We start from the raw sequence: 25034 nt of genomic DNA, 5'->3' as shown, positions 1-25034 counted from the left end.
TGGAACTGGAAATGGGATGGGGAAAACATGGGCCCACTAAAGAACGTGGAGAGTCAGAAAAGCAATTTGCCACATGGAAAAAAACAGAATTTCTTTGTGCCTTGGAATGGTGCATCTGCTTTTAGGTGTCCCACTTTTCTAGTGGTGGAGTCCAAGAGAGAGAACTACCATCTACAGTGGAGGATGACCAAGTTTGGGACCCCTCCCTAGACTGGACATATGCATAGGACTGGATGAGAAGCATCCAGCGGTGCTGAGGCAGCTTCCCAGTCATTGTAAAGTCATTCCTCATCTTTACTGAAAGGCTGTGGCTTTCAGTAGAGAAAAGCTAAATGTTACATCCACCTTTAAGGCAGTGGGGCAAATCCAAGGAATGGCAGGCCATAAAGTCTTAGTCCTGGAAAGATTATGGAGGAAGTCCTCGTGGCAGCTGTATTCAGGCACCTGAAGGACAAGGAAGGACTAGAAACAGTCAGCATTTATTCGTATGGACAAATGGTACTTGACCAACCTGGTTGCCTTCTCTGCCTGGATGTGTAGATGAGGGGAGGGAAGGAATAGCTGTTTATCTTGAAATTTAGCCAGGCTTTTAACGGTCTCCTTCTAGCTGAACTGGGGAGGTAATGGAGTATAAGGGCATGGGGGCATGGAAAACTGGCTCAGCCATCAAGATCCAAAGGTATTGGCCCATGGCTCAGGCTCTAATTGGTGCCTCGTTAATAGGGATGTTCCCCAGGCGTCAGTGTCAGCGCTGATGCTGTTTAATGGATTCATCTGTGACCTGGGCAACAGGTCAGAATGCACCCTCAGAAACTTCATAAAAGGCTTCAAATCAAGGAAAGTAGTGGCCAGCTGGAGGACAGGACTGCCTTCAAGACAGACTGGGACACAATGGAAGAATGGTGCTATGTGAACTTCATTAGGTTCAAAGAAGAACAAGTCCTGCACGTGAGACAGACTGCCTCACGGTGACGTGACACGCTGGCTGCAGGCTGGCTAGAAAACAGTTTTGCAGAAAAGGATTTGAAGGTCCTGAGCAGTAAATGGAACGTATTTTCTTTTCTTGAGGCAGGGAAGAGTGCCATAACATACTGGGCTGCATTGGCAAAAGCATAGTCAGCAGCTCAAGGGAATTGTAGGGAGGGAATGCCATTCAGGAACAAGGAAACAGTTTTATACTGTGAGAGGTGTTAAGCAATGGCACAAGCTGCCCTGGGAAGCTGTGAAAGCTTCATTTCCAAGATATTAAAAACCTGACTGTATGAAGCCATAGCAAATAAGATCTAATTTAGAATTTAGCCCTGATTTGGGCAGGAGGGACCTCCAGATATGCAGGAATTTAGATTTCCAACCTAAATTATTCTTAATTATCAAAATGTAATATTTTTTTTTCACCCATAACTATTTTAACATTGAGCATTTGTGTCTGAACTGCGGTAAGGTACATTTCGTACACCTCAAGAAGTTGCATGTGTGAGGGGTTAAAGGCAACATAAAGACCATTTTCAAATCATCTTGTGTTTCAGTGTTCCTGAAGTAGACTCCCTTTTGCACACTCTGCCTGCCTGGAGAGCAGGTAGTGACCAGCTACCCCCAGCGTAGCTCCAGAACCAGCAGCAATACAGCCGTACTGAGGCACCGCTGTAGCGGGGTCCGGCAGCGCTGGATGAGGAGGTTGCAGCTGAGTTTGGCTGAGTGCTGCCTTCATCCAGGCAGAACGCCTCGGGGGTTCCCCTGCCACTGCATCCGCACGCCCTCGCCACGCAGTATCCCCGGTACGGCAAGCCTTCACCGCACACTTCAAGCTTGCTGAAGGCTATGCATTTGTACCACAGCCAGATAATTTTTTTTTTCTCCCTGGTTTCATCCCGGATAAAGAAATATGTAAGGGAGTTAAACCTCAGTGCTTTGTAATTTTTCAGAGAAGCTCTATTGATTTGGTGGATAAGCCAATGCAATACCGTGTCCTAAACTACAGAAGACACATGCACATGCTTGATCTCTTTTCCAGTAGGTAAGTCAAATTGGATGAATCACAACGCTTAGTTTAAGCCCACCAAGAGCAAGATCAGGGCTGTAGCTGTCGGTAATAAAGTTGTGGTCATTCCTGGGAGCATACATCTGAACATTGAAAGCAGGGCTATGATTTAACCGGACGATGTTTGGCTAAAACTAAAACATTGTTCAAGAAATTTCAGCTTTTAGTTTTTCCTAGCATGATACAGAAAAGAAGCTAACTCTCAAACTCAAAATGCATCATGGTGTGCTTAGAACAACCGGATTACTAAATATAATTTATAACAGTAAGAAATATTAAACATGAAATATGAATTATTGTCCATAACAGGACTAATAATGACAGCGAGTAAGAAAAAAGTTTTCTGGTGTGTGTCCTGTTCAGATTTCAGTGTTTTTTCATACCCAGAATGCATAAAAAGTTGAATTCACAAAAATAGGTAATGAAAAAAAAAAAGTCAGTTTCTTATAACAGCTGACCTGAGTATTTTTTCCAGTAATTTTCAAAGGTTTCACCTTAATTTTGTCCGTTATCAACTATATTTCAACTGAATTTATGTATCAAAATAGGTAGTTTATATTTACAAAAATGACCGAAGAAAACAATGCTAATAATTTCAAATCCTTTTTTTTTCAATTTATACCAAGCTTTTCCTGCAAGAAGTTTTGGATTTGAAGTATGAACACTCTTCAACACGACTACCAACATGCTTTGGGTATTTGAAAAAAATCCTGGGTTTTTTTTCTGCTAGCTGCTGTGAAAAGGGGAGTGAAGGAAGAGGGAAGAGGCGTCTATCAGCTTTGCCTTCTGTGGGGCATTTTAATCTTTGAATAACACTGGGGATCAGCTGTAACAGATATGAATTAATCACCTTATTCATATAACTGTTTACTTTTATTATAACTTTAAAGGAAATTAAATGGATTTGACCTGTTTCAGCGTTTGCACCTGTGTTCTTGAAGAAATTTTGTTGTGATTTCTAAAGTTTAAAAATGTTATATTTTGTTTCAGGTATTGGGTTTGTTCTGTTTGAAGACACAGACATCAGCAAAATAATCTAAAAGTTTTAAATTTGCCATTCTTTTAAGAGTTCTGCAACCATTTTGTGTATATTTACATCTGGGCCATGAACATAATATTTCCACAGACAGATGACAAGTTTGGTTTTGAAAGTAAACTCTTTTTTTTCCTTCACACTGGTATTTCCAAAAGCAAAAAGGGGAATGCAGTTCTTTTCCCTGCTTTGATGATAGCCTACTGGAAAGGAAATTTGGAATTAGGATTTCTGGTGTGACCAGCTCTCTACATGAAGTAATGAAGAGAACAAAGAAGATATGAATTAATCTTGCCTCATAGCATAGCAGGCCAGCATCATGGAGACGATCCTATTTGTACTTATAATAAAACAGTCACAATGCAAATTCTTTAAAGGAAGGAAAATGAAACCTTCTCCATATTCTTATCTGCCACGGTTAGCATTTTGTTAGCTTTCCTCCTTTCAGAGCAGTCCATGCTAAACTATCAGAAAATGAGTAGACAATGCCTAAATTTCATGCATACTTGCATAGACCAAAGACATTATCATTGTGATACAGAATGGGATTGGAAAAATATGCAGCCCTTGGAAATGGATTAAATGCACATACATTTTGTAATGAGTGACTGTAATGAAAGTCAAATGAATTATAATAAAATATAGAGTTTTAAAAAAGAAAACTACTCAATGCATAATGTTGCTAAGAAAACATTTAACAGTTTTTCACTGCACGCTATTGTCAAAGTAAATAACTACCAAAGACAAACTTACAAAGTGGTTTTAACTCTAATGTGATGCAGAAAGTCAGTCATTTAATTTGTTAATTAGTATTATGCCAGAAACTATCTATTCAATATGAAGCAAATATGTTTACAATCTTATCTGCCATCTGTTTAATAGATGGGAGAATACTTAGAGCTGGGATTCTCAAAGAGGGCTGTTGAAAATTTGTTCTACAATTAGTGGAGCAGATTTTTTAATTCTAAAGGAGTTTTTCACATTCAGGGAGCACCTCTATGAAGGAAACAGTACATCACAATGCTGCTATTCAAGATTAGTGATTGCTTATAGCTGCTGGGAGCAGATGCTTGCAAAATGCAGAAGTAAATATATTTTTTAAGACACATATATATATATTATTATTTTTTTTAAAGATAATACAGCATTAGATCCAGAACATTAAAGCAGGTTTTGTGAGGAGGTTTTTAAGACAAATTTTCATGGCAGCACAATATATAGGTCTGGGTACTTACAACACTCTTCATCTCTTTCTCTAATCAGCAATTTTGCAAGCTTTCTTACAAGAAAGCCCACAATTACGCAGTACACTAGCCATTAAAGTGAATTCTCAAGGTGCTTTTTAAACCACATATTAAGGATGGTTATTAAATCATCATTTGGGAGCTGGATGAAAATAAAAGCTTATATAATAAAGCATTCTTCCCAGGATTACAACTTCTTTCTTTGTTTCAAAGTATTTTAGCTTTGAGGAAGACTATATTATTGTCTAATACTGACTAATATTATTGTCATTATTTATTAGAAGGTAAATTTAGCCCAGACAGAAAGCTTTTCCTTTTCTGAAAATTAAACATCTTTTCCTGATTAATTTTTAATGATTAAAAAAAAAAAAAAAAGAAATATGAATAAAACCTTGACATTCATTTTTTAATGTAAGTTTTGTAGCTTTTATAATTTTCATTTTAATGGCAATGTTTTGACAGGACTGCCTTTTTATATCTAATTGATTTTTACTGAGTATGAATGAAACATCTATTGGACACCAAAGGTGAGCAACATATTTTTAAAGAAATGCTAAACTAACCGTGATTCAAGGATTTTCGAATCTCACAGCAAACTTGAAACCAGGCAAAATTTCTGAGAGGGGATGTGACAAATGTAAATGTTTTTCATAATGAAACGGAACATTTTTGCATTTCTAACAATGTTTTAATATATAAAAGTGTAAGTGCATAAACAAATATTTGTAAGTGCATAAATAAAATACAGTGCTTGCAATGTTGTCAACCAAAATCCATTCAAAATTTCAAAGCAGAGATGTGCTCCTTTCCAGAACAGAGAATGTTTTCAAAAAGCATTCTTGAGAATTGTCACTGTTTTGCTTTTAGTAGGGTGCCAACTTTCCCTGCCCACTGAAAGCGGTAACTTTTGGTGCAGGGCATACTTACAGTGCCTTGTGTGCATCTCAGTTCTCTGAAACATTCCTAAGCTGCTTTCATGCACTCGTGTGTCAACAGGTGAGATGGTCCTGCAAAGAACCATGAGGATTTTGTTCGCTGACTGCCTTCTGCAGGACAGCAGCACTGGAGGCTGGAGCCTGAAGTCTCAGCTGTACGTACCTCACTGTACATCCACCCTGACCAAGGATAATGTAATGATGTTTTTCTGTCAGATGGAAAACTGGAATATTTCTCTCCTTCACTTGCACGCAGCAGGTTAGAGCATTTCCCTTAAAACTGATCTGTCTCCCTCCTCCCCCCTTCCCCAAGATAATAAAGATTCATTGTGGACAAATTTGCAGCATAGCATCAGTTTCAGAAGGACTTTCTGAATTTTAAAGCCATTATCAGTTTTTACATCGCCGTTGTACTAAATTGTACAGAACTGACCTCTTAAGCTGCATATCCCGAGGCAGCCTGGGGAGGGGGGGAGAAGGAGGGGAGCTTTCCTGAGCCCTGGGACCCCTCTATGTAACAAACATCCTTTGTAGCATGCCCAGCTTACTCTCTTGACATTTTTTGTGTGATACCCTTACACGACGAGAGAGGAATTGGGTGGGGAGATCCAGCTAGTTTAGCGTAATGGGATTTCGGCCCTAGTGCCTCCACAGTGGGGCATGTTTAACCCCTAGAATATCTGAAGCTGCTAAATATATGTATTTATAGAAAAAGAAACAACAGCAACTGGTTAGGTCAGGAACTCAGCATCTGTGATTTGGCTGCAAAGACTTTACTATGCACACTCCATCCGTTCTACCTCTCCTCCTTTACCCTTCTCCCCCCAAAATTAATTGCATTTCTAGCTAACAAGGTTTAGTTACAGAGGCACCTGACTCCTTCAAACCTTTTGGACACAATACAAAAGTCCAGTAGTAGACATTACAGGATTAAATCCATTGTAACATTCTAAAAATCAATTCATCTGTTCCTAATAGTGTTTCAATAGTATCCTAGTAACCTTTTCTGTGAAGCTTCATATGGTCTGTATTTGCAAACACTATTAAAAAAGGCCTTCTTGCATTCAAAAAAAAAAAAAAAAAAAAGCTAAATCTCTTCACAGAGCTGCTGGAGAGGTGCAGACTCCAATGTGGGCAAGTGTATTTGCCAACATGCCATATGGGAGCCATGGTTGGGACTTTTTTTTTTCTAGAATAATTAAATGTTGATGGCAGAGTTCAAATGGATCATTAAAATTCAAAAGTGTAAGAAACAGATTTTTTCTTATGTTGCTGAACGCTCCAGAGGGCTGAATAGCTAGCAGAAGTGAGGCAGGCTGCAGCAGTGATCAGCGTGTGCTGTGATGGTACTAATTTGATCATAATATAGTCATCTCTGAAGATTACAGCTATTCAATTAAATATTCTAATTAACCTGAAGTATTAGGCAAATGATACTAATTACAAATATTCTCCTGAGATTCACAGCAATGAAAATCCCACTTGCAACTGATACTTCTAGCCAATGTTTCGTAACACAATGTCCTATATCATAGGCTTTCAGAATATTAAAATGCAGTTAATTTGCCTAAACCTCATTTGTTTAATGGCATTAGCATTTTGTTTGAAATTGTAATAAACGTACATCCCGCTTTCAAGTAAAATTTAAAATGAGTGTACTCTTGGGGTAACTTAAGATTCCTGTTTACAGACCTAGCACTTTATTCAGTAAGCGGAACAGTTTGAGCTTAACTTTCAGCCATTAAACATATTGAAATTGTTTAAAAATGCTAATAATTTGTCTTTTCAAATAAGAAAAAAAAAAGGATATTTTGCAGTAAAATTTCATGATGTTACCCATGTGACCAGTTTCCTACTGTGAGGGCCCCAATGCTTGAACTTGCCTTGTAGTTTTTTAGTAGAATGTTTGTCTTTTGTAGGTTGTTGGTTTCTGTCTGTTTTTTTAACTCCCTCTCCAGGCAAAGCCACACAGACCTTTCTCGCTTTTCTGCCTTCCTCCCTTTGCTTGCTCTCCCAGCACCATGGACCGGCGGGGTGTGCGGTGGCGCTGGGGGCTCTGGCTCCTGCGCGGTGCTGTGCCCAGTCACACACGGGGCGCTTCTGGTGGCCTCCGCAGGGACAGCGCAGCCACTTTGCCGCTTACTGCACCAAGCGGGTAACTCGGGTCTGTAGGAATTGGGCAGGATGCTACTTGGAAAACACAGCACAAGGCAGATCACTCGGCTAAAAGAACAAGCAAAAAAAAAAAAAAAACCAAACCTAAAGCAGAAAACAAACAGGTGGGGCTCCTGACCGCATTTCTTGGTGGCTTTTCTTTTTTTATTTGGTTTGTCGTGGTTTGTCGTGGCATGCACAGGGAAGGCAGTGATTACCCACCAACAGAAGGGGCTACTTAAAAATAATGTTGCAAACAGCTATAGAAACAGAACAGAGAGCAGGCTTCAAGTGCTGCTTAGGATCCTCTTCTATGTGTTGTCGGAAGGATAAAGGGATGGGGATGCTTCTGGCTTTCCACATGTTGCCTGTTGATTCAGTACGCATACAGGCTTTAAAAGAAAGAGATCAGAAAAAAACCCTTCCCAGATTTAGTGCAATTTTATCAATACTGCTGCAAATTATTATAAAAGTTTAACCAATACAACTAATGCCTTCATGTGTATATATTCCCCTTCCTCAGACTCTGTGGTACTTATCTAAAGAGAATCAAAATGCTGATCCTGTACCTGTGAGGGATCGCTGAGGGCTGCAAACAGAAAGACTGTCAGAATTACAGGTGTAGAAATATCATGCTATCAAACTGCAACGGTGTGAGCAAAGCTAAACCAAATACAGTATGAGTGAGCGACTGTAATTGTCACATTGCGATCAACAATAGCACAGCACATTATTTGTACTGGAAACACTGGAAAAATTTGCAACAGAGCAGACCTTTCCCTGACAGTTTCCAAAATCTAAAGACATGTATTACATTTCCTCAGATCTCAGAAAATTTAGAGCAATTTGTGTCTGAAGCATGCTGAAATCATTAGACCTAAACTTGGAGAACAGGGAGACTGCAGAGATGGCATCATGCTGCCATATGACCTTTCACGGAGCAGGAAGGAGGCACAAGGGAGCACACAGTAAACTCGGGATTAAAGAAAATCCTGGGCAGACTGTGTGCAGCCCTTGAGAGACATGTAAGGACTGGGGTATTTGTTTGGTTGCTTGATTTTGATGCTTTCCTTTGGTTGCTTGCTTTTAACCCTTTTGTAGCTGTTTTTTCCATTGGTGCTGTTAAAACTCATTGAAATGATTAAGCGTCCCTCTCTTTCACGGAGAATTAAGTAGAGGGTTTAGATCACTCTATTCTGCCTTGAAACTAGCTGATAGTTTGCGAGTCTCCTTAGGTCAGCACATACATTAGGATGCTCTATGATTATGGAAGAGGATGTGAAATATATTTAATCAATCTATATTAACTCGGATCCAGGTCTATATAACAGAAATCCACATTTAGGAGTGCACATGTACTGGGCTGAGCTTAAGGAAGGTTTGGAGAAGCAAGCAGAGGCAGAAAGAAAAAGCAAGATTCAAGTCAAGTAATAAATATGCTTTCGTCTGCTCCCCATTTTGTTGTTTGCCGTGGAGGACTGGACTCATCAACTGACATGGAGGAGTAGCAGCAAGCGGAAGGGTGCGACACGTACGGTGATGCACAGTGCAGCACAGATGCTGACTCCTCAGCAAGTGCCACCACTGAGCCCGCTCAGACAGGACAGGGAATTTAAATGAAAATGAGGTCCAGCTCAGAAATGGCAGGAAGGGTATTTTTCAGGTCCAGATCCCCAAACAAACAAACCCAACTAAGCAACTGGGGAGGGGGGTGGGGGGTGGGGGTGGGGTGGGGGCTAGGGGGATGAGAAGAAAGGAAGCAAAAGCAGGGCAAGAGGAGCGGCACAGTGTATGTGTATGTCCAAAGTCCTGCAACAACTAGCTGCAGCTCTCTAGAGAGTCATTATTCTGCTGTGAAGAAATGAAGCACATTGCACTGCCGTATTAGCTCCTAACTGAAGTGGCTAAGAATAAAATACTGTATACATGGATATCGTAAGAGGGAATATTTTCACATGTACCTGAGTAAGTGAGCAAAATGACGCAGTCTTTATTTATGCAGGGAGTCAACATAATGCAGTGATCTATGGGTACATTCTTATGGGGGAGTGAATCTCCCAGAGTGATTTACTTTTAAAAAGGAAATGAATACACTGATGTAATAAAATTGTCATGTACTGCATTGATCTCCTTGCTGCAGAGGAAGTGAGGAGGAACTTAAATTTATATAAAATTAATATAATGGAATAATAAATGCACAAGAGTTGATATTACAAAGTGAGGTACATATTTACAAGGGAAATAAATACAGTGAAGGGATCCACTTTTGCAAGGGGAGGACATTTAAAGGAACCATTACCACATCTACAGGAGCAGGAAGCACGGTAGGTCAGGCTGCATAAAGTGGTGAACATTTAACAGTGCAGGAGTTACAGTGGCTGGGAATCTAATGATACTGGTGATTTTTGCTGGCCACAAATATTCCATAGCAAAGACATGGCTCTCTGAGCAGCTTGGTGGAATGACAGTCAGGGAAGGAAAATGTATGACAATGGAATAGAAATGAAGGGCTAGCCCGGCATATAGGGACATGAGGCAAACTCTGGCTGCTCCAGAGAACCAGCGGGGCATTTGAGCCATCACCGTTAAAGGTCATCACCATGATTTCCTCAGCCCAGGTGGTGCAGATGCTGTATTTTGCCCCATACTGTCCACTGGAAAACCAAAAATAAATGACTACCACAAAAAAGTATGGGCAATGCCAGTTATAATGAAGGCAGGATCTCAAATGAATTTGTAGGGTTTCTACACGTAACCAAAGTCCTGCTTAAATCAGTGCCCTAGATGATTGAGCATTATCAGACTAATTGTGTTTTATGTTAGTCTATAGCAGTAGTTGTAAAGTAAACAATACTATAGCGGCAAAAGCCAGTCCTGTACAAAATGCCTCAGTGTAAGCCTGAGTTCGTGATTTGGCACAGAGAGTTTCTGGGTGGGGGCAGGGGGACATTATGGCCTGTACTATGCAGAAGGTTGGGCTGTAATACCCAGTAGTCTCCCTTGGCCTTACACTCTAAAGTTAGACCCGGCCCTTTCTTGCTTCTGCAAGTCAGAAGGGATGAATTTGGGGTAAAATATGAAAGGAAAGAGACCAGTCCTCCTGAAACACTGATCCTTGCCTTCATTCCTGCCCCCTTCAGAAGCCTTTCTGAAGGAAGTGATAGTAGTCCCCAAATGCCCTCACCCTTGTCATATCTGGGTGTGGTGACCCAAAACAGGGTAAGGAAATGAGCAGTATGCAGGTCTGCCTGATTCTTAATGAGACAGCTCATAGACAGCAGGACCAAGCAAGGGCAGGGTTTTATGCAGCTGACCTGCAGGCTCACTCTAGTGATGGACGTGGAGAAGTCCTAAGAATGGAATTTGTTCTTTTAGAGGTGGCCAGACTGCACACTTTGTGACTTTTGTGGTCCGCCTTGAATTTTTCCTCTGAGTAGAAATCTTGGAGGAATATTTAAATGGCAATCCTGATGATAACTCCTTCTAAAGTGTCCTAAGGTCATCGTACCATCAGCCATGAACACAGACAGCATGAGTAGTTGGTCCGTTTAGTCCTTTACTGCTTCACAGTGTGATGTAGGCAGGCTTGCTGACATTTTCCTTTTCATTCAAACTTAACCTGTTCATTGCTGAAGGACAGTTTAGCCTGTGCTCTGACTATTCAGTTGGTTGTTTTGCTTCTTTTCCTCTTTTGCTGTTCCTCTTCTTCAGACAGTCATTTTTCATGCTTATTCTTTTGCTTATTCACGGAATCACAGAACCGGACAAGGGTTAAGGTTGGAAGGGATGTCTGCAGGTCATCTTGTCCAATCCCTCCCAGCTCAAGCAGGACCACCTAGAGCTGGTTGCTGAGGACCATGTCCAGATGGCTCCATCTTCAAGGGTGGAGACTCTACAACCTCCCTGGGCAACTTGTGCCAGTGCTCAATCATCCTTACAGTAGAAAAGTGTTTCCTGATGTTCTGACAGCACCCCCTGTATTTCAGTTTGTGCCCATTGCCTCTTCTCCTGTCAGTGGGCACCACTGAAAAGAGCCTGGCTCCATCCTCTCTGCATCCTCCCCCTAGGAATTTTTATACATTAACAAGTTTCCTTCTGAGCCTTTTCTTCTCTAGGGTAAGCAGCCCCAGATCTCTCAGCCTTTCCTCATAGCAGAGATGCTCTAGTCCCTGAAGGATCTTTGTGGCCCTTCACTGGACTCTCTCCAGTATGTCCATATCTCTCTTGTACTGAGGAGACCAGAACTGAACCCTCCAGATGTGGCCTTTCCAGCACTGAGCAGAGAAGAAAGCAATTGTCTAATGCAGCCCAGGATACCGTCAACCACCTTTGCCACAAGGGCCTGTTGCTGGCTCATGGTCAGCTTGGTGTCCACCAGGACTCCCAAGCAACAGGGCCACATTTCCCATAGTCTTCCTTGTGTAGATTAAGTACTTATAGAAGCCTTTTTTATCTTTTACAGGCCCAGCCAGTTTCATTTTCTTTTGGGCATTCTTCCTAACTATAAGGGCCCTTGCTGAGAAAAGGCTTTGTTCCTTGGCTGGGTGCCAGGTTGCAGAGTGATTGCACCACAGCTGTCTGCAGTGAGGGGCTGCCCAGAGTGTCCCAACCAGGGCTGTGCCCAAAGCTTCCCACATCTTAAGTACTGGGAAAGAAGAGACCTCCTCAGATGAGCTTGGAGGAAGTAAACAGCTTGGTGGAGTGGGAACTGGCTGTAATGGTGCTTTGCTGCACGTAGGCATCTTCCAGGGCAGAACCTGGGTGGGTAAGTGACTGTATATAACCAGCATTTATATATGCAATGGGGGAATCTCACCTGAGGTCTGTGCCTTCATATGCCACACCTGACACTGTCCCTGGGTGCTCAGACAAAGTTTCTGTATTCCTCCTGGGTTACCCATCCTTGCTACTACCCTCTGTGTGCTTCCTTTTTGTGTCTGGGTCTGCATGGGAGCTCCTTGTTCATCCCGTCAGGCCTCCTGCCATTTTCGCCTGACTCATAGGGGTGGGAATCTCTCGAGCTTGGAGGAGCTGGTCCTGGAATATTAACCTACTTTCTTGAGCCCCTTCTCCCTCCAGGGCCTTATCCCGTGGGACTCTTCCAAGCATATTTTTGAAGAGGCCAAAGTCTGCTCTGCTGAAGTTCAGAGCTGTAAGCTTGTTTATTTAGTGTCTTCCCTGTCCTCAGGATCCTGAGCTCCACCATCTCGTGGTCACTGCAGCCAAGGCTGCCTCTGAACCCTAATGAACCCATCCTTTTCAATGAGTAGAAGCTCCAGCAGAGTCTGGCTCCTCTAATCACTTGAAGGAAGAAGTCAAAATCAGTGCAATTCAGGGCCCTCCCAGACTGTGTTGTCCCTTCAGCAGACAGCAGGGTGGTGGAAGTCACCCATGAGAACCAGGGCATGCAAAGATGAGGTTGGTCTTACCTGTCTTCAGATGGAATGATCCACTCATTCTTCCTGGGCAGGTGGCCTATAACAGAGAGCCACTATAATGTCACCTTTCCCTGTCCTCACTTTAACCCTAACCCATAAACTCTCCATTGGCTGCCATCCCCAGGCAGAGCTCCACATGCTCCAGCTGCTCTCACACAAAGGGACACTCCTTCTCCTCATTTCCCCATTCTGCACCCTGTCCTTCCTCAAAGAGCCTGTATCTACCACCCACCCCCACCCCCACCACCCCCCGCAAAAGTCCAGGCATGGGAGTCATCCCACCACAGCTTGACTCCCAAAAGACAGTAACCCTACAGCTGCACAAAGGTCTCCGATTCCTCGTGTTTACTCCCCATGCTGCATGAATCCCCATGCAATTTTCAGAGTTCAGATACAAAGGAGATGTAGGGGATATCTGGAGGATACTTGATGTAAATAAGTAGCCCAAAGAAAAGGGCAAGGATCAGCACAGAAAGTGCAGTTTAGTGAAGCTATGTGCTTTTTAAATAAAATGCTACACAGCAAGGAAATGGATTTCGCTAGTTTTACCTCTAAAATTCCAGACTTTTGGAAGAGGCCATGTTAAACTATATTTAATCTCTCTAGCCCACCCTACATCTGAATATATTTATTTTTTTTCTCTGCTAAGTCTCTGGAGGACACCTATGTTAAGTCGATGACTGAATAAATTAATGAGGTGTTTCCTTGTTTCGTAAGTTCAGTATAATGCAGTGCTTTTAAATGCTATAGCACTGTAACAAGAATAAATGCAGCTGTTCAAAGGGGTAAACCTAGAAAGCCGTTCCACAGAGGCTGTTGGCAGTGTTATAATTCTTACCCAAAAAACCAAAGGCTAGCTTGCATTTTCTGCTGGCATTACAGCCTGCGTGTAGCAGCAAAGCTGTGGAAAGGATTTCCCGGGGCATTGAGTCAGGTTTGTACAAATCATGGAAAACCATTTCATAAAATCCTGTTTATCCACAGATGAAGGTTATACACTCAGCTGCCCTCGGTGTTCTGCATGCCATGCCCCTGTTGGAAGGCTGTTAGGAAACAGCAACCCGGAGCATCTCCTGTAGTTGTCAGAGACCGATCCAAATTTCCTATCTGAGGTGACAGTTTCGGTTTAGATATCCGGCAAGTTCTAGCAGGTGCTTAACCCAGGGGATCCAAAGCCATGATGAGCCCTCTGGCAAATTCTGGATCCTGTTTCAAACCCCTCTTCCAAATTTTGGAGCAGCCCAAAGCAGGATTATGGGCACCCACCCATCTCTGGATAAATACAGGCTGGGGCTAGATGAGAGTTGTATGGAATAATTTCATAGTAGTATTAGGAAGGATTGCTTGTCAAGAGCTCAACTGTTTAAAAAGAAATGAAGCTAGTGGAAAAATCAGGCATTCTTGATGACTTGACTTGCTTCTCTAGCACCTGGAACATTAATGGGAACCACTCTGGGCAGCACTTCGTCCTTCACCTGCAACTAGCTGTGCTTTTACCGGATTTTTTTTTTCAACTCTTTCTGAATTCCCCTAAAATTTCTAATTCCCTTTTCTCTAATCGTAGCTTTCTCTCTCTGATGCCACTCCAGTGACCAGCAGGAGTTACTATCATAACTTTGCTTCCTAGATCAGCTGTGTTTTGCCAACCAGGCCAGCCAAATTGTTGCCTCTGATGATTTTTGGCAGTGAGTTATCACTCTGTGGGGTCACAAAACTAGCGCATGCATAACTAAATTCGTCTAAGGGAAAAATACAACATTCAAATAACACTTTTAACCCAGATATCATGAATTTTTAATATATCACACTGCTTGTAGCTTCCAAACACCTGCTACAGCCAGAAATTCAGGGACTTTTACCCAAAGTGAACTAGACCTCTATACCACCTCATTTTAGTACTAACATATGCACTCTTAAAATGTTTATATGCGATTCATAAAGAGTACATTCATTCCATTGTGCATACAGGCACGTATGAATTTGTGTGCACGCATATATAAATTGTGTGTGTGTGCCATTGTGTGTAAATATTCAGCTATGTAACTTCATGACTGCAATTCAAGTGAATGTATATTTTTTTTAGAAAAGCAAATGTTATAAAGAATCTATTACCTGGCTGGATAGTCACATACTAGCAGAGGGCCTACAATTATGCAACTACTTTAAAAACAACCCCCGCACCTCTAAAATAACAACTGTTCAACTAATATAAGGAAAATAATTCTACTCTGAATAAAATTAGTATGAGAACAGGCAAGTGTGAAACACTGCAAAGTAACTATTTTCTAACATGTTTTTATGACATAATTATATTGATCTGAAAGACACTCATCCAGAACCACAACCTTTTCTACCTGAAGAAACAACCTGTATAATCTTTTCAATCACTTGATATTCATGGTCTTACTCAAAGGTCTCTGAATATGTCATGTGTGTAATACCAATGCAAAATTTGGCACTATAGTCACTACCAGCAATATGTTTCAATAAGGTAATTTTCTTGCTGCCTAAGAACATCAGCAGGGTGCAATCCTGAACAAAAACAGACTATGACATCTTATTCAAGCATACATCTGGAGGACAAAACTATACTTTATTAAAGGAAAATGGGATTTCAGGATTGTTTTGACAAGCGGTAAAAGCACGCACCTTACTTTACATACAGTACAGAGTTTTAAATTCAAAGTGCTTGTGTAGCCATCATTAAGTAAAGGCTGGAAAAAAAATACTGCCATTCTCACTGAGATATGCAAATATACAAATGAAGCCTTACAATCTATAGTGTTTATATTTTTGTACTGGGCTGCATAATATGAAACTAAGATGTAAAATATCAGGGTTTTTTTATCTGTAAGCAAATCCTTTTGTATACTTAAGGAGGCAACACATGTTAATTCTCTTTACAGCTAGCATGCAGATGCTTTCTAATGTTGGGTATGAGCATTCATTTCCACCAAGTGTATTTGGTTTTCTATTTGGTTTTATATTTTGCATTAATATCTTCCTTTTTCTGCGTTCCCAATCACCTTTACAACTTATCATTGTATTGGAGGGTCTTTTATAAGGGAAAGGACAGTACTTAAACAATGCAATTTTGTTGGTTTTCTTAAAATAATTTCATCATAAAGTAGATGCATTTTTGGTGTTGAATTCTCCTTAGGATATTAAAGATACCAGATCAGCTACTGAACAGTGCTAACCATGTCTCTTGTGCGATGCTAAGCACATGGTGCTGAGAGATCATACAATAATAGATTTTTTGTCACTGGTTTCAGCAGGAATAGAATCAGCTCTTAGGACCATCTGCCTTTCTCTAGGGTCATTTTTGTGGTTGCACTTTGAAGTGCTCAGTGACCATGTCTAAAATCTGTTCCTAAACTTTAAAAATTTAGTGCTTTGTGCGTTAGGAACATATTGATATGGAAAGCATGAATTGAGCAGTTTGGCAAGAGTGCAAGCTAAAAGGAGGCTGTGTCATTATAGCTCTAAGTGAAAACATCCAAAAAAAAATCACTGATATTTCCTACCACTTGTATCATAAATTACCAACAGATTTGTTGTCATTTGTTTAGCTGAAAACAGATTTATGCTCTGTTATTTGAAATCTGTAATGTGTTTTGTTGCCTCAAAGCAAGCGCTTTCAGAGCACTGTGATATGACAGCCATCTCTGCTGGTAATGCACTGTTACAGTGGGTGCTGTACAGGTCTGAGCACACTTAATATACACAGTGCCAAGGTTATTTGGAAGATCCTAGCCTAATTTATTTGACTAATAACACTATTAAGCAGCTAATAGGGCGATTTTAACCAAACTGAAATCTTCAAGTTATACAGCTTACCTCAATTATCACCTCTGTCAGATCAGAAATTATTGATGGCTGCTTTGGACTAATCCCCTTGAAATCCATACTACACTTTATTACTGCTGTTTCTGCATATTCAAGATGCCCATCACTGCAAAGGGAAAATGTCATCAGCAGACTGGAGGCTTGACAGCAGTATTGAAAGGGATGCATGCTAAAAGAAATGACAGTGACGGATACTTTAGCATAGCTGTGGCTGTTGAAGTGAGTGATGTTGGACCAGGAGCAATTTGTAAACTGATTTATTTTCATTTCCATTTCCTTTCCTCCAGAAGATTGAACTTTTTCTTTTTCTTTTTCTTTTTTTTTTTTTTTTTTGAAGATGCTAAACTCTGCTATAATTATTCAAGTCTTATGGGTTTTCTTTATATTTTTTTAATTAGTACCTTCCTCCCATAGAAAATTGAAAGACTATTTATGGAGAGGCAGCTGAGGAAGAGGAGAACAGATACTGTCAGTCTGTGGCGTTATGCAGACCCTTTGCAGACATGCCTTGAGTAGCCACATTTGGGTAGAGAAGCCCAGTTCAGTTTTCCCTTGCTATCTATAAAGAACATTCCTTTAAAACCTACTGTGCATTACAGTCAACAGTAAAAATGAAACACTGCAAATGATGTAGTGAAGAGCAATGTTATGCCATTCACTAAACGTACCAAAATCCCTTCTCTGGATTATGATCTGCTTTTTTCCCAAGTGCTAGGAAGGTCACGTTCACAGTATGCACATTGTGGAGTAAAGTACTTAAAGACATAATTCTAAAACCAAGGAAAACACTTCCACTACAACAAGACACATAAAACTGGTCTCATGAGAAAGACTTCTCTATGACCCTGAGTCCAGTGGAAAAATTAAATATTATAGATCTTTCACACTGCCCCAAATCATGGAATTGCAAATCATAAAACTGACATTAGGACTTAAACCGGACCTTTGTGACTCTGGCCACACAAAACTGCTTAAAAATGATCTTGCAAGTGAGGACTTCAGTTCTGTTTATCTAGACCAGTATAGTTGTTTGCAAGTGTGTCAGAAAGCATCTTGTCTGAAGGAACAGGACTCTGCCATTGCGTCCGGCTCAGCGACATACTGCAGCTATTACCAGGTAATATCCATCTGCCAGAGGTTCTTCCTCCCTTCCTGCAGTTAACAGATCCAGCCAGCCAAGGCAATGAGGGGAGGGCAGTGCTGTGCCCCCACCCCAACAGCACCCAGTGGCAAAGCCACTGCTGGTGGCTGCTTGCAGGTGTTGTGCATCAGGAGCACAAGGCGTTCGCCCCATCCCACCCCATCCACGCCACATGCGGCTCTGGAGCAGAACAGGGAGTCGGGCTGTCTTGCCCACACAAAAGTATTTTTTCTGAGGGTTGGGAAAACAACTTGCTCTTCCAGCCAAAGCCTTCAAAGAGCTCAGGAAGGGGAGGATGGGGAGCTTGCCATCTGTTTGCTGAGTATGATGGGCAGAACAGCCAATTCTGCATACCTCCTTGAGTGACATTTTTAAATGGATGTGAATGAAATCAGCAGCTGTCAGAAGAGCTGAAGGCATGAGAGAATCTGGACAAAAACATTAATGTGGGTTATTTGTTGTTTAGGTCAAGGACACAAAATTTAAAAGAAACCAAACTAACCAACAGATTTATTAAAGGCAATTTACTGCCAGAAATATATTTTTTTCTTTCCCAATTTGTTGGGGTTTTTTCATATCAAATTGTAAGCATTTCGTTTTACCTGCTTTCACCATTGGTCATTCCACTAGATGCTCATATGTCACTCCCTCCCCAAGTCTAACACAGTATTTCCACAGTCACATACTACAGAAAACATTCAGTAGAAATGTCACTTCCCCACTGTCTCTGTGCTTTCTAACCACCTGTGATCCTCCAGCCCATCTCGCCTGGTATGTTACTTTTAGTACAGAGTCATCCTGCTAATGTCAATAACCAGAGTATTTAGTAATTGTTCTCACCAAATTCTCACATGCAGTACAGTTTCATGATTCTTCAAAATATTTCACAGGCATGTCTGAAGCATGTACTGGGGAAGTGAACTGGGAATGACCTCAAAATTATCAAGTGACAGAAATTAGCACTTTATAAATATATATATATAAAAAACACTAAATACTGGAATATACTTTTGTGTGTGAGAGTGTGTGTGTGTATCTATATCTAGATTTAGTTCAGTATCTGTTTTCTTACCAGATTATCAAGTGACAGAAATGAGCATGAGCTATATATATATTTTTATATAGAAATACAGATATAAACCCAGATACTGGACTATACCTGTGTGTGTATGTGTGTATATATATATATACACACAGGTATAATCCAGTATCTGGTTTCTTACATATGACTAAAATATGTTTTTCTGTGACAAACTTAACTGTACTTAACTGTGTACTTAAACATTATGCAGGAAATCATCATCTTGACCTCAAGTAATGAACCATGCATGTGTTGAAATGTGAAGATTTAAACCCCTGGCATTTCTGTATTAAAACTAATGAAACCAAAGAGATCATTGTACATTCATATAAATGCCTGGACTAATATAAATTTTTTTCATCCATATTTTAAGATTGACCTATATCATGCAATTTATAGCAACCTATTTATTACATAAACTTCCAAAAGAAGGAGTGAACAGCCAAAGCTGGTAAACCCTCTGCAGATTAATGATGGAAATTTTTTTAAAGTCTTTGAAAGAGCGCAGCAGTTCTATAGAGACAGCAACGAAAAACAATGTGTAGGGTAGGAGGTGCATATAGTTGGCAGGGTGGGAAGGGGGGAAGGAAACACACATATTTTTCCCACCAGCATGAGTTTAGCAGTCTTCCCACTTTCAGTGATCCTTGAATCCCATCTTTCTGTCGTTGTATCTACTTTGCTTAATGCAGTGTAAGCACTTTTAGTATCACGTAAAATCTCACTTAATATGGTGAATGAAATAAATGTCTTTCATTTTACTTAAATTTAAGCCCTAGAGATGACTGGAGAGGAGGAACAAGAATGCCAAAAGCCAGAAAGCTAAAGCAAAGTTCACTAAGAATTATGAACAGAGTAGCAGCTGTGAATGAGCAGGTGGAAGAGGCAAAAAAAGCTTTGCAGGACTGGGCAGAGAAGGGCTGGATATGAGGAAGAGGAGTGCTAGCAAAGGGCAGGCACAGGACTATGAACTGACCCCTCCTGCGTGATTCCCCTTGTGCCTGTTCTTAGAGGAGCCCCACTGCAGCAAAACAGGCACCTGGAGCATCGGCAGCTCTGCCTGCAGCCGAAAAAAAATAAATCCACAATATCTTGCTAACCTCTCAGGCTAAAACAAAGGAAATTTATGAAGTCTACAGGTTTATTCCCTATGCATGTAATTAAATGTTTCCTTCATTCTTCGGGTGAGGCTTATTGAAGGACATACAGAACCTTGAAAAGTAAATAAAAAGCTGTAAAATTATATTCTCAGAAATTTTGGAAATGCTGCAATTCATTCCAACTTTTGCTACACATTATCTTTCTCTCCTATCTCTCAGAAATGCTGAAAAAAACCCCACTTTTTCGTAACAACTTAATCCAAAGGTATTACATAGTACTTCTCACAGACTATACCAAAAGCAGGCCACATTACGGGAATAATCCTGATGCAGTACAATATGGTGCACTAGTGTTTCTCAGGGACTCTGTGCCGAACGATAAATGAATAGTAGCCTGATGTTGATGTCCATATTTTTATTTAAGCCAGCTATTGCTGAGTCACGCTGGCAGGAGGCTCCCTGCCTCTGCCTAAGGCATGTAAGGCAGATCAGCTTTTGGACGGCCTTAGAGGCCAAGTGGGATGGGGCTTGGAGAAACCTGGGCTAGTGGAAGGTGCCCCTGCCCGTCGCAGTGGGCTCAACTGGATGGTCTTTAAGGTCCCTTCCAAATCAAACCACCCTATGATTCTGTGATTCCATGACAGTTTCTGGAAGGAAGATCTATGAATAGGCACAGAGATTTTTACTGCTTTTGAGTGATCAAAAAAAAAATTCAAAAATATAAGCACCATGAAGAATTTGGTCACTGACTACAGCATTGTGCTGGTGGCAGGGCAAAAGCTCAGCCTAACTCAAACAGGGAAAACAGCTTGGAGATGAAAGCAAACCTGTGTGGTCCAAGCTGCCTATAAGCTACTTTATGAAGAAATCTCATAGCTCTCACATATTTAATACAGCTCCACAAGGATCGTATTATAGGCTCCAAGAGATTCAGATAATTAAGAGCCTTTGTTTACAACAGACTGTGGGGGATTGCATTCCACCAGAACCTTCCAAAATGCAAGGATTTCTAAATTTGGGAGAAGCCTCAACTCTTTAATTTAGACATGGCTTCCTCCAGCTGTCGGCAAATGCTTAGATTTATTGTCATAAGTTATTACAAGAACAACTAAAATTTCCTTATGGCATTTGGTGTAATTGTTCTTTCTGAACTGGGTATATTTGAACTGCATTAGATAACGCGTCTTCTAGTCTCAGCCTGGAAGCCAAACAGTAGACCATTCTTATACCCCAAGGCAAAAAAAGAGAAGACATACTCCTACAGCATGCATACTTCACAACTAATCCTTACCTTCAGTTTTTGTCATAATTTTTGATAACATTGTTCATTATCAATTTTTAAATGGTACTTGGAACCAGAAGTTCTTGAATATACTGAGTAAACTTGTTCACTTTTTGTCTGTTTTGTCATTCACGTGTTTCAGATAATCCTGAGAAAGCTGAGATAAATATCCAAGCTTTTGAATGTTTATCTGGAGGAATCCAAATATAAAATAGTGAGCTACTAATGGGAAATGGATTTGCCTCTAAGAACAGCTCTCATTGTGGTACTGCTCTGGTATGACAGAAGCACCAGCTGGGGTAGCAGAAAGAATTACATGACTTGCTGATTCATAATTTCATAGCTGTGTTTCTGAGATAGATATATATATATATATATATATATATGTGTGTGTGTGTGTATCTCAGTGTCCTTCCTTACGAATTGCAGCCCATAAATAGCATGTGTGTTGATGCTGCATTCTGGCAAAACTGTCAGGACAAAGGGAACGTGCCTGAAAAAGAACAAAAGAAGAAATACAGAGGCAAGAAGTTGCTTAGAAGAAAAGATGCCCTTAGAGTTGGTCAAAGATAAATTGAGTAACATGCAATTTAGATCTGTCTCACTACCATAACTGGTGAAAACCCTGTTGTTTAGAATATGGTGGTGATATCAGAACAGTTAAGCCTCTAGTTTACCAGGATGAATAAACAAAACAACTATCTTTAATTTGTTTCTGCTTTTTGCTTGATTTTTCATCCCCATGACCAGCCTTCGTATGTTTTATTGGCAATTTATATAGTCAGCAGAAGACACCAAAGCCTTAGCAACAAGATCTTCTGATGTACAAACAAAATGCATTTAATTTGACTCAGTGTATTACAAGCATTATAATCCCTCTTCTGATTTCAACATGATCGACTAATCTCATCTGCTCAGAGGGATAAGCCTTGTCTCAGCCATGATGACAGGCTTAGAGAATGATAAAAATTAGGGCATTCTCACAGATTATATACTGTAACAACAGATAAGGCTTATGAATAAAGAATTGACTACAGGTGGTTATTTGTAGAAATGTACTAGATTAAGGGGTTAATGTTGGAGAGGTACAATGTCATTCATAGTTAAATCATAGATACACACAAGTGTGGGAAAATCTTTCTCGCCTGTGTAAACATCAGGGGAGATGAAGCAAATTTCATAGCTCGTTTCACCAGTAGTCAGAATGAGCAAGTACTTTCTCAATAAAAGGATAACTCTAATTTGCACTCTAGAAGTTCCATTGGTAAAGACCTGTACTGGTGAAACGGGGAGGCAAACAGAACGACCTGGAATGAGATGGCACCAGAAATGTTCCCATGCTTTTTTTCTAACTGTCTAAAATGCTTCAGTTTAGTCTGCTGTTGTTCCCAGGTAAATTTAGTGCTTATGATTCTTCTGTTTGGATTTGCAACGAACATATGGTGCAGCAATAATCGAGGAAGTGCATGAGGCAAGGGGTAAGCTTTCTAACCATTGAGCAAGACCGCTATATACACACATCTTACCAGCAAACGCTAGCCTTGGGTGATTAAATCTCAGTGCATTGCTGTGAAAAAGTAATGAAACCCATATAGTAACAATGCAGGAAATGCAATTACATGCCATCTGCATGCTAGATTCACATTCAATCTTCCTGGAAAAAAAACCCAACCAACAACAAACCAACCTGACACACTCCTTCAATCTGTTAAGCTTAAGTAAATGAAAGGAAAAAGTAAGTAACAATTCTTTTTCTAACACTATATGAACTTTTTATCCTGGCTTTGAAAAACACATCCTGTGTATCATATTAATATTATGTGATGAGTAATGACCTGCAGACACTTTATAGAAACATCTGTGGAGCAAAGGACAAGGTTATCACAATGTGACACAAATTATTGAAAAGAATATTGCTTTATTATTATTAACAATAGATGCCTCAAAGCTAGCTATAAATTTAGATACCATATATATACCATATATATGTGGGTTGGAATAATCATCATTATCCCTACCTTTCTTAATAATTATAATTTACTAGATATTCCTTTCTCTACTCTTCACAAAGAAACAAGCAAACAAAAGAACTTGCTTTAACTCTTTCTATATTTAATTGATAACTGGTATAGATTTTTTTTCTGTTTTGTATTGGGACTTTAGGTTCTGAACATCTTAACTTCAGAAAGCAGAGTCACATTTAACACATTTATGTGATGGTAGAAAAATAAGTTTGTCAGTTCAGTGATTGATGAAATTAATCAGTAACTACAATGCTGGATACGTATATTTTTCTACAAAGTTAATGATCATAATATTTAAAAGCAAAAAATAATAAACGTGACTGAAATAGTTCTCAGAAAGAAGCAACAAGGAAAGTGGTTGTACATTGCATAATAACAGAGATAATATGCATTTATAATAAAACTGTTTCACACCTGTAATATACTAGAAGTAGATTTAGAAACAGGGGCTGACATTATTAAGAGTTGAAGCTTAAACCACTTGAACATAATGCAAACTGAATGAGCAAGCTGGAGAGACCAAATATCCATTTTGTTTCCATAGGAACTCTTCCCCCGGAAAGCCACCCGCAAAGGCTTGTTGGCAAGCAGAAAGGCTCGCATGAAGCATGTATAGCCACGGGCACACGCAGGGCTGCCCTGTTGCTACCTGTCTGCTCCCCAGCAGGGATGTGTAAGGCAGCCCCGGCGAAGCGATCCGGCAGCTGGCGGCACGCCAGCCCAGCACAGCTGGTGTACCACGTACCCGCAGGTGCGGTACGTTTTGCCGGGGATGGGCCGCCAGCAATCATCCTGGTTAGTGTGGGCACGTCACCTCTCTAGCATTCCAGTCAAGTGTATCCTCCTGTAGTTGCTGACACTAGATTAAGCCTTATGGTTTAAACAAACATTAGAACTGCAGAAACCAGAAAAAACACAATGTGTCTGACGTTTTCTTGGCTCCTACGGCATTGCATCACGATGCCACGGCCCAAAGTCATGATGCAGCATTTTTCTAGAGGACATGAGCTTTGATATGTCCTGTGCATTGGCACCACATTAACAGAGTCTCCTAATCTGGAAATACATATAAAGAGCGTTTTTTTTAAATAATTATAAAAAATTGAGGAAAAAATGGAATCAAAGTTGCAGATTTATGATAATACTGTGGCGTTACTAAAAATGCCATAATTGTCTCATAAATGTAACTCATATATGAGCATAGAGGTCCTCTAACTGAGTAAGAACATGATATTAGAAGCATTACATTATGAACCAACATTGAGTATTAAAGAAGTAAAAATTAAAAAACGTTGTTTTCAAACAGAGCTTGTAAGAACCTAATGAAATCTGAAGTCTGAGGGAAGCAAGTAGCATCACTATAGTTTAATATATTTTTGTTAAATTGATAAAAAAAACCCTGGTGTCACAATCCCTAATACATCGATAACAGCTGTTCGTGGTAATGTTGGTATTTAAAATCGTGCCACTTTGCAACTGCAAAAGATAATCATGCATCTTAAATTAAGTGTTAAGAACTGGTATATAGCAGAGGTGACAGCCTCAGGCGGCTGCTGGTCCTAATGCTCTGTCAGAAATTCTGTAGGTGCGCCTGCGTTTTGGCTCATTATATAGAAAGCAGGGCCTGGAAGGTGGAAGGGTGCAAATATAGGAATGTCTTGGGCCCTTATCTTTGTATGTAAGTATGTAAGAATGGAAAGCACAACAGCTCTTCA

This window comes from Falco punctatus, assembly GCF_963210335.1.
Source record: "Falco punctatus genome assembly, chromosome: 3".
Lineage (NCBI taxonomy): Eukaryota > Metazoa > Chordata > Aves > Falconiformes > Falconidae > Falco > Falco punctatus.
The sequence above is the reverse complement of the archived record's forward strand: the minus strand, read 5'-3'. Positions refer to the sequence as shown.